Raw genomic sequence first — 18624 nt, 5'->3', positions numbered from 1 at the left:
ACTCAGTTTGTCTTTGCATTCTGTATTGCCAGGTCCTGTCCTGTTACCTCTGTCTTCTAGTCTGTTTCTGCCACTCTGGGGACTGTATTCCCAGACTGGTTCACTTATCCCTTGCAGTAGCAGTTCCTGTCTGAACTGTACCCTACCCTGTCAGTCCGCCATTCTGGGGGCCTTATACCCAGACTCGCTCCTGTATTTCTTGCAGTAGCAGTTCCTGTGGGAACTGTACCTTAGCCTGTTTTGTTTCTATGTCCGTACCCTCCCTTTCCTGCATTTTCTGAACCTGCACCTAGCTCCAATTCGTTGTCTCTGTACTTCTGTTTGTGAGTTTTGTGTCCACTCGCTACTTCATAGTAAGTACCTTGTGTGTATCTGGTTGTGTTTGTCTCTTTTCCCTTCCTCCGTATCTCCCTTCTGTGTTCTAGCCATTTTACTGTATTTTCTTATCTGTTCCATGTGAACAGAGCCCTGTCCTTTCTGCTTGCACTGTCAGTCCCGTTCTGCTCTATTTTGTCCACCGCGCTTGCGGTTCTGCTCCGCTTTGTCTGTTCACTGCACCTGCGGTTTTGCTCTGCTCTGCTTGTTCTCTCGCGCTTGCGGTTTTGCTCTGCTCTGCTTGTTCTCCGCACCTGTGGTTTTGCTCTGCTCAGCTAGTCTACCGCGTCTGCAGTTTTGCTCTGCTCAGCTTGTCTACCGCGTCTGCGGGTTTTGCTCTGCTCAGCTTGTCTACCGCATCTGCGGGTTTTGCTCTGCTCAAGCTTGTCTACCGCATCTGCGGGTTTTGCTCTGCTTAGCTTGTCTACCGCATCTGCGGGTTTTGCTTTGCTCAGCTTGTTACCGCTCCGGCGGTTCCTTTTCTGCTCTGCCTTGTTCGCCGCATCTGCGGTTTAGTTCTGCTCTGCTTGCTCACCGCTTTGGCGGTTCCCCTTTGCTCTGTCTAGTCCACCGCTCCGGCGGTTCCTTTCTGCTTTGCCTGTCTACTGCTAATGCGGCTTTGTTCCTGTCTCCCAGTCTGTACTGGCCTCTATCCAGTCTGCGCTCCAACCTGCTAGTGCCTCCCTGTTGGCACTCCAGCCGTGCCGGCCAGTACCCCCTCCTGCCTACATACCAGCCGTGCTTGCCAGTGCCCACCTGCCAGCATACCAGCCGTACTTGCCAATACCCACCTGTCTGTGTGCCAGCCTACCTGCCTGTTCCTGCATTCCCCGGTGTAGGTCAACAACTGTGACCGGGGTCTGACCTGGAGTCGCACCTGGTCCCTCTGCTCGGTTCCTCCTTGGTTCACGGAGTTGTTAGCCGTCGTGCGACCTTGGTCGGATCGGGTAGATACTTAGTTATGCCCCTCCAGGCACTCCCCGGTTCATGGTACAGTGGGATCACTAATCATGCTCACGCCAGTTAGTCCGGGCGCGAGCGTAACAGAGGGGACAGTATGAAGAGGGGATAGCTTTGGGGACAATATGGAGAAGTGGGGGCACAGTATGGAGAAGTTGGATTCATGTACTGACAGTGCATCTGGTAATGGATTCATGTACTGACCATGATTCTGATCTAGTACAAATGTACCAATCCTTAACTGATCAGGGGTCGTCACCCTGCTGAGGCGGTCACCTTTCTGCCACTGCCACCCTACTGTGGCCGTCACCCTGCTGCTGCCATCACCCTGTTGCTGAAGTGGGGTAAGGTAAGCACCTTATAGAGCCAAAACTTATAGGGACTTTTATTGTATATAAGGGATGTTAATGTGAAGGCACAGTATCTTATGGGCAGTATGCAGAGGAGGAAAAGTGTGGTTCTAGGGCTGTATTCATCTACTGGTTCTGGCACTGCATTAATGCATTAATTTACCTATACTTGTTCTTGTTAGAACCTTGCTCTTAGGTTTTTTTTCCTTTGCTGGTCACATGACCTTGTTGGCCTATTTAATCCTGCTCCGCCCTTCTGGCTTTGCTGGACTTCATTGTAGATCTACTTTCTAGCTAGCCTGTGCTCTGTATCTAACTCTGTTAGTTTGCTTGGTCTACGGACCTCTATTTTCTATATATGTTGTTTGTTCGTCTGTCTGCTACTATTTCTGTTAGGAGGTGTCCATTTTCCTCCCAGTCCTTAGTACTTGTAGGGATTCCTTCCCCACATCTATAGGTCTCCGTACAGACTAGCTTAGGACTTTAGCAGGTCTGATCGCAGGATCAGGTCCCTGTTACATCGTAGGGATGCAGCTGAGTTCTATCGTAGGGACAGATCTCCTCTCTTTCCTTAGCTCTGGTAGCAGAACATAACAGTAAGTCCAGCCAGCAAATTCTCTAAGGAAAGATTTTTCTGTTCCATCATGGTGTCGGTTCAGGATTTGGCTCATCGCCTGCAGGGACTCTCTCTGGAGGTGGCCGAGCTCCGTCAGCACGTGAGTAGCTGTCCTGGAGCACATTTCTTGGAGCCTAAGGTATGTTTGCCGGATTTATTTTTTGGTGAACACCGAGAATTTTTTTTCATTTAAAAATGCTTGCTTATTGTATTTTCGTTTGAGACCTAAGTCCTCTGGGGATGAATCCCAGCGCGTAGGGTTCATAATGTCACTTTTGCGCAAAGAGCCTCAGGAGTGGGCCTTTTCTTTGCAACCTAGTGATACATGCTTCAGATCAGTGGATAGTTTTTTTTCTGCTTTGGGACTATTATATGATGATCCTGACCGTGTCGCATCAGCTGAGACTGAGTTGAGACGTTTAAAACAGGGATCAGGTAATGTGGAAAAATATTGTACTCATTTCCGTCGTTGGTCTACTCAAACAGGGTGGAACGATTCTGCTCTGAAAAGTCTATTTCTTGCTGGGCTCAGTGAAAGGGTTAAAGACCTGCTAATTGCTTATCCTACACCTGAAGATTTGCAACAGGCTATGCAATTAGCTATACGGGTGGATAGAAGACTGCGTGCAAGGGTTAATGAGAGCAAATCCTCTGCTATGTCAGTTTCTGGTTATGAGAATGTGTGTACTAACAGTGGTGAACCGATGGAGATTGGATCGGTGGCACCTCGCTCTCAAGAAAAAGACCGTCGATTTTTTGAAGGCTTGTGTTTCTATTGCGGAAAATCTGGTCATTTGATTAAAGGCTGTGAGCTTCTTATGAAGAAAGAAAAAAAAAAGGTCAGTCATGCCCGTATTGCCTGTTTAAATTCCAAGGGTGTATTTTTAGCTGCTTCCACGATTGCTCAGGAAAAATTAATGGAATTTCGGGTGTTTGTCGATTGTGGGTCTACTCTGAATGTAATTGATGGGGGATTCGTGGAAAGACTCAATTTAAAACCTGAACCTTTATCATCCCCCATTGCTGTGGTTTCTGTGGATGGTTCCCCTTTGAAGAATATTACTCTCAAGGTCTGTGAATTTCCTCTCACTATTAATGGTGTTCACCATGAGAAATTGGATTTGGTAGTGTTGAATAACTTGCCTTCTCCAGTAATATTGGGATTGCCCTGGTTAAAATTTCACAATCCTGTACTGGATTGGTCTACCAGTGAAATTAAATCCTGGAGCCATAAATGTTATGACAAGTGTTGTAACGGGCGTATTGCAGCTTTGGATAGGGGAGAATTGCCTGTTCCTATTCAGGATTTTTGGAGAGTTTTTTCTGAGAAGGAATCGCAGGTTTTGCCTCCCCATAGAGACTATGATTGTTCTATTGAATTTGTCCCTGGAGCGACTCTTCCTAAAAGTCGTTTATTTAACCTTACTATTCCTGAGAGGAAGGCTTTGGAGGAATACATACAGACAAGTTTGGCCGCCGGTCACATTAGGCCCTCTAAGTCTCCTGTGGCGGTTGGATTTTTTTTTGTAAAAAAAAAGGACGGCGGTTTACGTCCTTGTCTGGATTTACGTGAGATTAACAAAATTACTGTACGCAATCCTTACCCACTGCCATTGATTCCTGATCTGTTTAACCAGTTAATGGGGGCCAAGTGGTTCTCTAAAATTGACCTTAAGGGGGCATACAATCTGTTGCGCATGAAGGAGGGTGATGAATGGAAGACTGCTTTTAACACTCCTGTGGGTCATTTTGAGAATCTGGTTATGCCTTTTGGTCTTACTAATGCTCCTGCATTTTTTCAGAATCTTATTAATGACATCCTTAGACCTTTGATCGGTAAAAATGTGGTTGTGTATTTGGATGACATTTTGATTTATTCGCCGGATCTGGAGTCTCATTGGCGGAGCGTGCGTGAGGTATTACAGTTATTAATGGACAATTCGCTTTTTGCTAAGCTGGAGAAATGTGAGTTCGCTGTACAGAGAATTAGTTTTTTGGGCTACATTATCTCCAGCGAAGGTTTTGAGATGGATCCGGTTAAGGTTCAGGCTGTGCAGGAATGGCCTAGGCCTATTGGTTTGAAATCGATACAGAGGTTTTTGGGTTTCGCCAATTACTATAGAAAATTCATAAAAAAAATTTCTATTATTGTCAAACCTCTGACTGATCTCACCAGGAAAGGTGCTGATGCGGTTCAGTGGTCTTCTGAGGCCATTGAAGCTTTTGTGTATCTCAAGGAGAGGTTCACCTCTGCTCCCATCCTTATGCAGCCTGATGTTACTAGGCCGTTTTTGGTTGAGGTTGATACTTCCTCTGTGGGGGTTGGCGCAGTATTGTCTCAGGATAACGGGGATGGATTACATCCCTGTGCCTTTTTTTCAAAAAAATTTTCGGAGACTGAACTGAATTACGATATTGGTAATCGGGAATTATTGGCTATTAAACTCGCATTTGAACACTGGCGCCACTTCTTGGAAGGTGCGGAATTTCCCGTTCAGGTTCTTACGGATCATAAAAATCTGATATATCTTGACGCTGCCAAGCGCCTGAATGCCCGTCAGGCTAGGTGGGCACTGTTTTTCTCGCGGTTTAATTTCTCTGTTACTTACATCCCTGGTACTAAGAATGTTAAGGCGGATGCCTTGTCTCGCAGTTTTTCTCCCATAGTCGGTGCTGAGAAAGAGGAGAACATTTTACAAGAAGGTGTTGTGATAGCTGCTTTGGACTCCGTTTTGGAAAATGAGATTCTTAAAGCACAGGAGAATGCCCCATCTAACACTCCCCATGGGAGGTTGTTTGTGCCTGGGACCTTTAGGAGAGATTTGTTTGTTGAGTGTCACGAATCTCGGTTGGCAGGTCATCCCGGAATCTCTGAGACCAAGAGACTGGTGGGTCGCAGTTTTTGGTGGCCTGGATGGCAGAAGGAAGTCATTAAGTGTGTGCGTCAATGTACTATATGTGCTAGATCTAAGTCCTCACATACTCCTGCTGCGGGGTTGCTTTGTCCTTTGGAGGTTCCCAGTGCTCCTTGGACACATTTGGCTATGGACTTTATAACTGACCTTCCCCCCTCTGAGGGTTTTACTGTCATCTGGGTGGTCGTGGACCGTTTTAGCAAGATGTGTCACTTGGTTCCTTTCGTCAAACTGCCCTGCGCTAAAACTCTCGCTAAGGCCTTTGTCAAGGAAATTGTCAGACTTCATGGCGTTCCTACTGACATTGTTTCTGATAGGGGTCCTCAGTTCGTGGCTCGTTTTTGGCGTGCCTTTTGTGATAGGTTGGGAGTTCATTTGTCGTTCTCGTCCGGATATCATCCTGAATCTAATGGCCAGACAGAAAGGAAAAACCAGGATGTTGAGCAGTTCTTGCGTTGTTTTGTGGCAGACAATCAAGAGGGGTGGTCTGAGTTTCTGCCACTTGCCGAATTTGCTCTGAACAATCATACATCTTCTTCTGCTGGTTGTTCGCCTTTTTTTTGTTGTTCTGGGAGACATCCGTCGTTTGGGTCGTTCTCCAAGTTGGGATCTGCCGTGCCTGAGGAGGAGAATTTTTCCGGTGATTTGGAGAGAGTTTGGACGGATGTGCGTGGTAATCTTCAGGAGGCCAACAGAAAATCTAAGGACTACTTTGATAGGAAACGACAGGAGGTTTTGTTCGCTGTTGGTGACATGGTTTGGTTGTCCTCTAGGAATCTGCGGTTGAGGATTCCTTCTAAGAAATTGGGTCCCAAGTTTGTAGGGCCCTTTAAGGTGCTTCAGGTTGTCAACCAATCTGCTGTTAGGTTGGAGGTTCCTACCTCCTGGAGAATTAATCCGGTATTTCATGTCTCTCTGTTGAAAAAAGCTGTTGCATCGGATTGTGACGCCTCTGCCTTTGTTCCTCCGGTGGTGGAGGACGGGGAATATGAAATTTCTCGCATCCTTGACTCTAGACGGTATAGAGGTAGTTTGCAGTATCTTGTGGCCTGGAAAGGTTTCGGACCCGAGGATAACTCTTGGGTGAGGTCGGATGATGTTTCCGCGTCCAGACTTATCAGAGCGTTTCACAGGAGATTTCCTGATAAGCCTGGTCCTAGGGGATCCGGAGGATCCTCTTAGAAGGGGGGGTACTGTTAGAACCTTGTTCTTAGGTTTTTTCCTTGCTGGTCACATGACTTTGTTGGCCTATTTAATCCTGCTCCGCCCTTCTGGCTTTGCTGGACTTCATTGTATATCTACTTTCTAGCTAGCCTGTGCTCTGTGTCTTGCTCTGTTAGTTTGCTTGGTCTACTGACCTCTATGTTCTATATATTTTGTTTGTTCGTCTGTCTGCTACTATTTCTGTTAGGAGGTGTCCATTTTCCTCCCAGTCCTTAGTACTTGTAGGAATTCCTTCCCCACATCTATAGGTCTCCGTACAGACTAGCTTAGGACTTTAGCAGGTCTGATCGCAGGATCAGGTCCCCTGTTACATCGTAGGGATTCAGCTGAGTTCTATCATAGGGACAGATCTCCTCTCTTTCCTTAGCTCTGGTAGCAGAACATAACAGTTCTGGTGCTGCATTCATGTACTGACGGTGGTTCTGTGTATATGGGAGCTGTGGGCCCACCATACTTGGTATAGGGAAGCTGCAGGGCATTATATTGTGTATAAGGGAGCTATGGGCCCAGCATACTGAATCTAGAAGAGTTGTGGGGACATCATACTCTGTATAAGGGAGCGATGTGTCCACTATACTGAATATAGAGGAGCTGTATATTGGGGGACCCAGTGGACATTATTAAATGTCAAGTGGACACTATTGAAGCATTATTGTTATAGGGGCACTCAGAGTATTGTACCCATCAAAGGGGCAAAATGTGGGCACTTTTCTAGGGCACTTGCACAGAGCATTAATCTTTTTAAGACAGCAATTTTACCATCTAGAGGGCACAAAGGAGGCATTATTACTTTCCAAGTGGCAAAGTGGTGGCATTACTCTGTGGGGCAGTTAGAGGAGCTGTTTTTGTACCACACAGCAGGTGCATTAATAGGGTCACATACGGCAGCAGCGGCTCAGCATTGGGGTATCAGCAGGATGAGGAGTTTAGATCGGGGATAGATGGGGATGAGGCTGGAAATGTGAGAAGTCAATTGTGTTTTCATTGTAATCTATGCAGACGATTCCTGGCTGGAGAAGTCGTCATGTCGGTCTGGGTCAGGTGGAAAAGATGGGAAAAGCAATGACTCCACCAGAAAGCTCATCAGCTGTAAGTTACTATATATACCTGTACTGTGATTACTTGTATGTTCTGCAGCACTGGTCTCTACCACTGCATGGTCACCATATGGCGGTAATATCAGTGTTGGTCTTTGTGTAGAGATTCATCTCCTGAGGATCCTCTACATCCACGATCAGGGTTCACCACCATAGTTGTACCCACGGTTATCTGGTTAGGGGCCCACTCAGATGTTTCGCTCCCCCTTGAGCTGAACCCCTAGCTACGCCTCTGATCCCCCCTCCACTGCTACAGTACACACAGATGAGACCTGTACACACACTGCACACACAATCCAACACTGCCATCTAGTGGCTACTGGGCTTTTATCCAGTACAAGCTGCAAGGACCAGAGAAATGCGCATGCAGTCACAGGTGGCTGGTAGCCCCGAGAACAGGACTAGATCCAGGACCAGAGAAGTGTGCATCCAGTAACAGGTAGCTGGTAGCCCCGGGCACAGGACTAAATCCAGAACTAGAGAAGTGTGCATCCAGTAACGGGTGGCTGGTATCCCCGGGCACAGGACTAAATACAGGACTAGAGAAGTGTGCATGCAGTCACAGGTGGCTGGTAGCCCCGGGCACAGGACTACATCCAGGACCAGAGAAGAGTACGTGCAGTCACAGGTGGCTGGTAGCCCTGGGCAACGGACTAAATCCAGGACCAGAGAAGTGTGCATGCAGTCACAAGTGGCTGGTAGCCCCAGGCAGAGGACTATATCCAGGACCAGAGAAGTGTGCATGCAGTCACAGGTGGCTGGTAGCCCCAGGCAGAGGACTACATCCAGGACCATATAAGTGTGCATGCGACGCGCCCAGGGGGATATAGGGACTCGGTACCCAGGCCTTTACCTCCTTGGGATGTCACGGCATTCGGCTCCCGGGCCCGTCCTCTGGTGTCACTCTTTAAAAGGGGTTTTGTTAACAGTTTGTCTCGTGGCGCCACCCGTGGTTTCTGGTAATAGGTACCAGCGCTGCTGCAGAACTCCGGGAGTGATGGGATGGCAGCTGGGATGTTTCTGCTCCCCACAGGCGGAGTAGGCCCCCGGGGCAGGGTTGATTGAAGAAATGCAGGTGAGAGGTGGCCCGGTCGGGTCAGGCGGAATGACAGACACGCACACAGGGGATTCGCTTCAGTACCTTTACTGGTGTAACGGCAGGTAGGGTCCAGGGTACTTCATAGAAAAGGTGCGCTTCAGGACTCTCCCCAGTGAGCGGGTTGTAGGCCTCCTGGTCCGTGTCTTCCTCGCTCTAAGCTTCTGGCCAGCCTGGAACTTGGCCTGGCTTCTATGTTTTGCTCTCTCACATGACCGCTTGGTAGTAAGACTTTTCTTTGGCAACCACTATCCCTGGACGCTGGGGCCTTTGTGGCTCCTAGTCCTGTATTTGATGGTAGCTTCAGGATGACCAGGGGTCTGGAAGCCTCCTGGTATGTCGGTTGTCCCTACTGGGTATAGAGAACCCTGTAGGCGCGGACCTGGTGTCCGGATTGTGTCTTGGGGTGAGCCTGTGATGCTCCACTGCCCCCTCAACTCCTCTCTCCTTGCCTCGGCCACGCTTGGGGCGCTCAACACACAGCAGCTCACGTGCTGCTTCTTCACTGGTCTAAGTGCCAGCACACTGTCTGACTACCTAACTCCACCCTCCATATATATATCCCTAACAGGGCTCCCTCTGGTGGTCTGAGGTGGAAGGGTGGAGGTGTCTGTTTGTAATGAGGGCCTCTTGTGGAGAAGTCCGTCCATGCACCCTTTTGGGTCCTGTGGTACCTGTAGTAGCAGGGTGCCACATTCCCCCCTAGTAAAATTTAGTACTCCTGGACTGAAGCATTTTAAACAGGTAACAAAAAGTAACAACAACAGCAATAACAGTAACCATGTTACAGTAAGTCCCGTCACCAGATGTCCATTCCACTGATGAAGGTGTAACAAGAGCAGCATGAGGGACCCTCCTGAAAACCCTCAAAGTAGGCCCTGGGCATGGCTACAGGGCATAAGTGATCAAGGTGTTGGACCACGTCTTCGGCTACGCCAAACGGGTTTTTGTTCCGTTGTCTTCTTTTAATATGAAACAGATAAGGAGGCACTTTGATAAGTGCAACTATTTACAATGAAAAGTTTTTGGCTGCTCACAGTCCTCAGCCTACAAGTCTTTATATCCTTACGGGTAACTAAATGCACACATTATTTTCAGTTCACACAATAAGTAACAGTAGGCAATACCCAACGGGGTAACTATTTACACAGCAGGCATTTTGTATTTATTCCCTAAACCTGGCAGGGATTTGGCCTTGTGTGCTGCGTGTGAACCTTCGTAGCACTGGGGTGATACTGGTGTCTGTGCATGCCCTCTCTGTTAACCTATCAGGTGTACGTGCTGGTAGATTATAAAACTGCCTCAATCTCTCTATGGGACTGGCAAGTGCACTGATTACTGGGCCTTCAGGCTCTGCTTCAACGGGTGATCCTCTTGTGAAGCCCAGCTGTGCTTTGTATCACAAATCCTAGAAGGGTGTATTGAAGGATTCCTCCACAAGGGGCCCCCATAACCATTCACACATCTCCACCTTCCACCTCAGACCACCAGAGGGAGCCCGTATGGGAGATATAAAAGGGAAGGTGGAGCCAGACAGCAGTCAGTCTATTCAGGTTTAGCAGTGAGTCCAATGCAGTCTGAGAAGAGTTACCTCAGAGGACAAAAGTCTGTTCCAGCTCCTGCAATTGCTATCCTGCAGTGTAGCTTCCAGATCAAGACTCAGTTGTAGCTCAGAGAGGTGAGCTTTAGGTGTGGCGGCGCCATAAGATCGGTGAAATGCGGCACGCTGCCGTTAGTGTGAGTAGCCTGTTGAGGGTCCGAGTAGGCCGAAGGCAAAAGAGTAGAGAGTTCGCTCATAGGGGGCAGAGGAGCTTAACTAGCTCACCCCGAAGAAGAAGTAGTTACCGGACACCGGGTCCGAAGCTTGCCGGGATCTCTACGACCCAGTAAGATAAACCGGAATCCCTGGAGAACTACAGGTCCCAGGATCACTAAAGTGCTGATACGTACCAGAGCCAGGAGACACATAGGCCCCGTAGGTCGGGAGCGTGCACTCCAAGAGAAGGCCCTACCACAAGGTCAGCCAGCGCAGGACAGAGACAAAGTTAGGCCTAGCTCCAGGCAGGTCAGAAACTTGTTACGCAGCAGCAAGAACCAGGAGGCCCAAAACCCGCTCATTGGGGAGGATCCGGACATACACCCTTCACCCTACAGTGCTCCGGGGAGTGCCTGAATTTCCATCAGTAAAAGGTACTGAAGTGACTTTTGTGTCCATCCCTGTTCTTGCTCCGACCCGGCTGTCTCTCCGTCCTGCATACCCCGTCCGTACCCTGCCCTGAGGCCTAGCTCCACCTGTGGGGAGCCATACCATCTAGCTGCCTTATCACCGGCCTCAGTGGACTGCGCAGCGCTGGTGAATATCATCAGAAACCATAGGTGGTGTCACGAACATTTTTATAAACTTAACATCGATCAACGCCTTTTTAAAGAGTGACCCCAGAGTACGGGCCCAGGAGCCGACCACCGCGACCTCCTTAAGGCTAAAGGCCCGGGTAACCGAGTCATCCCCAATCCCCTGGGCTAGTCACTCCTCTGACTGGGGCCTCTTCCTGTTCCTGAGCAGGTTCTTCTAGGGCGCTCACAGGTTCTTCTTGTGGTTGACAGAAGTGTATTACTGGTATAATAACTGCTCCATCGAGTTGAGGCCAGTCTGCAGGGAAGTCTCCTAGAACTGTATGAAGTACATCTTGCTTGGGTTTCTCCGGTATTACAAGAGGTGCTTCTTCCTCCGTTGTCTTCAGTAGACCTGGGCACAACTTCAAGTGGTCTCTCGAGACTGTTGCTGTCGTCTTACCTCCATCCTTGCTGATCAGGCAGGTTTTGGTGTTGTCAAATTTGGAATTTAACACTGTGTAGGGCCCTCTTTCCCACTGGTCATCGAGCTTGTGACCTCTTCTTTTCCGCTTTAGCACTATCTCTCCAGGTGCCAAGGGTTCTGCAGGTGCATGTTTGTTATACTGCTCTTCTCGTCTTTCCCTCACCTTGTTTAGACTGTCTTCGACACAGGCCTGTACTTTCCTGTACTGCTCTTGCCGACTTGTGTCCCAGTCTTCAGTGGACGTATCTGCAGCAGGTTCTACCACTCCGAGCTCCAGGTCCATGGGCAATTTTCCAGGTCTTGCTCTCATGAGGTATGCTGGGGTACAATTAGTAGAACTCACGGGTATGTGGTTATACAGGTCCACTAGGTCAAGTAGTTTGTCTGGCCACTGGTTCCTCTCTTCCAAAGGTAGGGTTTTTAACAGGTCTATAACGATGTTATTCATTTTCTCGCACATACCGTTGGTTTGCGGATGATATGGCGTAGTCCGGATCTTCTTGCATCCATACAGGTGACAGAATTCCTTAAATAGCTCAGCTTCAAAAGCAGAGCCTTGATCTGTTAACACCTTGTCCGGATATCCATGGAGTCTGCAGAAGTAGGCTTGGAACGTTCTTGCTGCAGTTTCTGCCGTCAGATCCTTGACAGGGGCTACCACCAGGAACCGGGAATAGTGATCCACCATGGTCAGGGCATAGGAATAGCCTGATCTGCTGGGCGACAGTTTGACGTGATCCAGAGCGACAATCTCCAGGGGTTGGGTTGTTTTGATGGACTGCAAATGTGCTTTCTGGCTACCGTAGTCTTTCCTTCTGAGGCTACAGGGCCCACAATTCCGGCACCACCTTTCTATGCCAAAATGACCTGCTTGGTAATGGTAGGCCTCTAACACCATCTGGATATCCGTTCTGGGTACAACAATCTGCCCCACCATTTTATGGGTTCTGGGCTTGACATACCTCCTGCACAGCTTTTCTCTGTAGATGAACAGCCGGCTTCTCATTCCACAGGTGTTTGGCTTATGGAGGAGTCCTTTGATGAGGCTGACAACCGGGTCACTGTCCTGAGTCTCCTTCCAGCTGTGATGAGGTAAAGGGTTTAGCGTCTTACCATGACGGCTTCTGGAGGTGCGTTGCTCGTGGACCATTCTGCTTCTGTGGAAAGCAGGTAATACAATTTCTTCTAGGTCATCCACTTCATCCTCGGTGTCCGACTGGTGAGGCATTCTTGACAGGGCATCAGCATTGGTATTCTTGTGACCAGCCCGGTACTTGATTGTGAACTGATAATTCGACAACCTGGCCACCCAACGCTGTTCCATGGCTCCCAACCTGGCTGTCTCCAGGTGTGTCAAGGGATTATTGTCGGTAAAGGCTGTGAACTTAGTTGAGGCTAGGTAATACTTGAATCTTTCAGTGATAGCCCAGACCAAGGCCAGGAACTCCAGCTTGAAGGAACTGTAATTCTCCGGGTTCCTCTCAGTAGGGCGACGCTTCCTACTGGCATAGGCAATTACCTTTTCTCGTCCTATTTGCTTCTGGGACAGCACAGCTCCCAGTCCCTCGTTGCTGGCGTCGGTGTACAGCAGGAAAGGCTGGCTGTAGTCAGGGTAAGCCAGGATTTCTTCACCAGTTAGGACTTCCTTCATTACTGCAAAGGACTCAGTCTGCTCTTTGCCCCACTGGAATGGGGGACTTTTACCTCTTTTGGACTGTCCTACCAGGAGATCTTGTAGAGGTGCTACCTTTTTGGTATAGTCCTTAATGTACCTCCTGTAGTACCCGACCAGTCCCAGAAATTGACCTACTACTTTGATGTTCCTTGGTTCGGGCCACTTCTGGATGGCAGGGACCTTTTCCGGGTCTGGTGCTACTCCCTCTGAGCTGACTACATGTCCCAGGTACTGAACCTTCTTCTTGAGCAAGTGGCATTTAGAAGGCTTTAGTTTCATCCCATACCGGGACAATGCCTCAAATACCTCCGCCAGGTGCTTCAGATGGTCTTCATATGTCCTTGAGTACATGATATCATCCAGGTATAGCAGCACTGTCTCAAAGTTCCGGTGTCCTAAGCAACACTCCATCAGCCTCTAGAACGTTCCGGGTGCGTTGCAGAGTCCAAACGGCATGCTGTTGAACTCGCATAATCCCATCGGGGTGGTGAAGGCTGTCTTCTCTCAGTCTTCCTCAGCAACAGAGACTTGCCAGTACCCGCTAGTGAGATCCAATGTGGAGAAGTAATTGGGAGATTTTAGTGCAGCCAGGGATTCCTCTATACGGGGCAAAGGGTATTCATCTTTATATGTTATTCGATTAATTTATCTATAATCTACACACATCCTCATGCTACTGTCCTTCTTTCTGACCAGGACCAGGGGAGCTGCCCAGGGGCTACAGCTATCCCGTACTACCCCTGCCTTTTTCATGTCACGCAACATTTCCTTCGCTTTCTGATAATGTGCTGGTGGTATGGGTCGGTAACGCTCCTTAATGGGTGGATGGTTACCGGTGGGTATGTGGCGTTGTACCCCTTTAACCCTTCCAAAATCAAGTGGGGGTTTACTAAACACCTGTTCATATTCCTGAACCACTCTGTAAACACTGTTTCTGATGGACAGGAGTGGCGTCAGTCCCAACATGGAGCTGTTGACACCATTCCTCTAGCTGAACTTCGGAGTCATTGTCCTCCACTGTATCTGGTGGGGTCAAAGATTCCACTGTGTGTATGGCATCATTATCCACAGTATACAATCTGGCAACAGTGACGTATCTTGGCAATTTAACTTCCTCCTCCCCACAATTTAGGAAACGTACGGGTACTTCAACTACCCCTCTAGCAGTTAGGAGTGTAGGTCTGTGCTCTGAGCTAATGGGCTCCACTACCGCCTGGTAGCTCTGTCCCTTGAGACCTATTGCTGCCCTACACCAAATCAGCATCTCACTCATCGGGGGGGATCACAATGGGTATTGGGTCTGTCACCCGTACATTACCAATCTCACCACCTGTTTGTTTTACCTGCTCCTGGTACAGGAGGTCTCGAATCTCTCTCTGGAGCACCTTCCTCTGCCCTTGTTTGCCAGTGTCAGCAATCTGTTGGAGCAAAAACAACACTTCTCCCAAACAGTTACCAACAATATTTGAACCAAGTATCATGTACGGATTGGTATCACCAGGGTTAGATTCTATGATAATTAGTCCTTGGTCCTTTAGTTCCACTCTCCCCACCTTCACTGTCATGTTCTTAACCCCTACTAGGTTAAGAGGAAGGCCATTGGAGGCATACACAGAGATTTGGGGCTGGCGGGTGGACTTCATCTATGGACCAGTACCTTTTGTAGAGGACATCAGGTATGATGGTTACCTGTGAGCCGGTGTCCAGTAGCGCAGGTGTTGCTATGCCGTTCAGCACAATGGACAGGAAAGGCCTTCCTCCTACAAACCGGTTGTACCAGCCTGATGGGCCTGGTTGATCTACTCCTGGGTGTCGGCCCTTGGCCCCAGGGTTTGCCCGTTTAAAGGGCAGATCCGCGTGGTGTGGCCGGCCTTTTGGCAACGTTAGCAAATGAGTTCTCCTGGAGGGCGACGTTGGTCCTCCCACGGGGTGGCGTTGTCCTCCTTCTCCTCATCCAGGGGACATCCTCTGGACTGTCGGCGAGTAGGATCCTTCCATCCGGCTCGGGCTTCGTTTGTAGCTGCAGGGCGCTCAGGACAGTGGTCAGGGTTTTACTTAGCTGACGCACTTCAGAGCGCAGGCAGTCCAGCTTGCTAGGGGGCGCTGTTTGCACTTTTGTCTCAGCCGCTAATGACAGGGCAGTGAGTGATGTAGCCTTTGAGGTGGCCCCACCCTGGTAACGCTGGATAGCAGTACCTGATGTTTCCAGGGGCTGAAGGCCCTTAATAGCCATGTCCTTCAGGGTGTCAAAGGTGGCATTTGGTTGATCTAAGGCCCACCACCGTACGGTTCTGCTCTCCTCCTGGGACCTTAACCCCCGGATGAATTGTTCTGTCAGCATTTTGTCCTCATCATGTACGCTGGCTGGACTAACCTGTTTCAGGGCCCCCAGGGCCTCCTGTAAGCGCCAGGCATAGTCCCAGATACCGTCCTCAGGTTTCTGGGTGCAGTGGTAGAACCTCATCCGGAGATCTGTCTCAGTGCGGTTTGCAAACACAGGTTGCAGTCTCTTAAATATAGTGGATACCGATTCCTGGTCTGTGGCTGGCCAGGTTTCAACTTCCCGCTCCGCGGCACCAGTCAATTGCCCCAGCACAACAGTGGCTCTCTGCTTACCAGTCATTGAGTACATATCCAGTACACCGCATATTTTCCTTTTGAATCGAGACAGGGTGTCTGGTTTGCCGTCATACTGGGGAAGCCATTTCGCTCCGGGGATATACGGCAGGGCCATGGGTATCAATGGAGTCACGACCCCTGCTGGTGGGGCGGCCGCTCCGGCCTGAGCAGCGCTGGGCGCGAGTTGAGCATAGAGAGCGTTATCCGGTGCTCCGGCATCTCGCTGGTTGTCGGCCATGGTTGCGCCCCCCTAGTAAACCGTAGCCTACCTCCTCTTTCTTTTTCGGGTAGGCCTCAGCTCCTCAGACGACGGTCTCCTTCCAGGACCTGACGCTTCCTGGTGCTGCGTCAGAGCGCGAGGCGGGGCTTGAGCTTCGCGCGCTATCAACAGTCACGCCTCTCTGGTTCCCTCGGTTACGCCCCTCTTCTTCCAAAGCGGCGACGACGAGGTAATGGCGGCGATGTTCACCACAGTTTAAACACAGTTAAATTACAGCACACAGTACCCTGTGGCAACGGGCACGAAATCCTGTTCATGACGCCAGGAAGAGTTGACGCGCCCAGGGGGGATATAGGGGGACTCTGTACCCGGGCCTTTACCTCCTTGGGATGTCACAGCAGTCAGCTCCCGGGCCCGTCCTCTGGGTCACTCTTTAAAAGGGGTTTTGTTAACAGTTTGTCTCGTGACGCCACCTGTGGTTTCTGGTAATAGGTACCAGCGCTGCTGCAGACCTCCGGGGGGTGATGGGATGGCAGCTGGGATGTTTCTGCTCCCCACAGGTGGAGCAGGCCCCCGGTGCAGGGTTGATAGAAGGGATGCAGGTGAGAGATGGCCCGGTCAGGTCAGGGGGAATGACGGACACTCACACAGGGGATTCGCTTCAGTACCTTTACTGGTGTAACGGCAGGTAGGGTCCAGGGTACTTAATAGAAAGGGTGCACTTCAGGACTCTCCCCAGTGAGCGGGTTGTAGGCCTCCTGGTCCATGTCTTCCTCTCTCTAAGCTTCTGGCCAGCCTGGAACTTGGCCTAGCTTCTGTGTTGTGTTGCTCTCTCACATGACCGCTTGGTAGTAGGACCTTGCTTTGTCAACCACTATCCCTGGACGCCGGGGCCTTCGTGGTTCCTAGTCCTGTATTTGATGGTAGCTTCAGGATGACCAGGGGTCTGGAAGCCTCCTGGTATGCCGGCTGTCCCTACTGGGTATACAGAACCCTGTAGCCGCGGACCCGTTGTCTGGATTGCGTCGTGGGGTGAGCCTGGGATGCTCCTCTGCCCCCTTAACTCCTCTCTCCTTGCCTCGGCCACACTCGGGGCCCTCAACAGACAGCATCTCACGTGCTGCTTCTTCACTGGTCTAAGTGCCAGCACACTGTCTGACCACCTAACTCCACCCTCCATATATATATCCCTAACAGGGCTCCCTCTGGTGGTATGAGGTGGAAGGGTGGAGGTGTCTGTTTGTAGTGAGGGCCTCTTGTGGAGAAGTCCGTCCATGCACCCTTTTGGGTCCTGTGGTACCTGTAGTAGCAGGGTGCCACACATGCAGTCACAGGTGGCTGGTAGCCCCGGACACAGGGACTAAATCCAGGATCAGAGAAGTGTGCATGTAGTCACAGGTGGCTAGTAGCCCCGAGCTCAGGGACTAAATCCAGGACCAGAGAAGTGTGCATGCAGTCACAGGTGGCCGGTAGACCCGGGCACCGGACTACAAACAGGACCAGAGAAATGTGCATGCAGTCACAGGTGGCTGGTAGCCCCGGGCACAGGGACTAAATCCAGGACCAGAGTAGTGTGCGTGCAGTCACAGGTGTCTGGTAGCCCTGGGCACAGGGACTAAATTCAGGACCAGAGAAGTGTGCATGTAGTCACAGGTGGCTGGTAGCCCCGGGCACCGGACTAAATCCAGGACCATAGAAGTGTGCATGTAGTCACAGGTGGCTGGTTTCCCCGGGCACCGGACTAAATCCCGGACCAGAGAAGTGTGCATGTAGTCACAGGTGGCTGGTAGCCCCAGGCACAGGGCAATATCCAGGACCAGAGAAATGTGCATGTAGTCACAGGTGGCTGGTAGCCCCAGGCACAGGGACTAAATCCAGGACCAGAGAAGGGTGCATATAGTCACAGGTGGCCGGTAGCCCCGGGCACAGGACTATATCCAGGACCAGAGAAGTGTGCATACAGTCACTGGTGGCTGGTAGCCCCGGGCACAGGACTATATCCAGGACCAGAGAAGTTTGCATGTAGTCACAGGTGGCTGGTAGCCTCGGGCACCGGACTATATCCAGGACCAGAGAAGTGTGCATACAGTCACAGGTGGCTGGTAGCCCCAGGCACAGGACTATATCCAGGACCAGAGAAGTGTGCATACAGTCACAGGTGGCTGGTAGCCCCGGGCACAGGACTATATCCAGGACCAGAGAAGTGTGCATACAGTCACAGGTGGCTGGTAGCCCCGGGCACAGGACTATATCCAGGACCAGAGAAGTGTGCATACAGTCACAGGTGGCTGGTAGCCCCGGACACAGGACTATATCCAGGACCAGAGAAGTGTGCATGCAGTCACCGGTGGCTGGTAGCCCCAGACACAGGACTATATCCAGGACCAGAGTAGTGCGCAGGTAGTCACAGGTGGCTGGTAAAGACTTTTCACCCATGACCATAATATAAAGCATGTGACATATTACAGTCACATCCAGAGCTGGGCTCCGCACTATTCCATACGGCCATGCACTGGGGGATCTTCCATCAGTTGTGCCTGCTGCTCTGGAGGTGACCAAGGACAAGACACAGTGGACCACTCGATCAATAGTGATCTCATTCTCTGCGGCTCAGGACGACGGATGCTGCTGTAACAGATGAGACCAGGCGTGGTAATGA

This window comes from Phyllobates terribilis, unplaced genomic scaffold (genome assembly GCF_046119375.1).
Source record: "Phyllobates terribilis strain yellow unplaced genomic scaffold, ASM4611937v1 Scaffold_1__5_contigs__length_1240528914, whole genome shotgun sequence".
Lineage (NCBI taxonomy): Eukaryota > Metazoa > Chordata > Amphibia > Anura > Dendrobatidae > Phyllobates > Phyllobates terribilis.
This window is presented reverse-complemented; position numbering follows the sequence as displayed.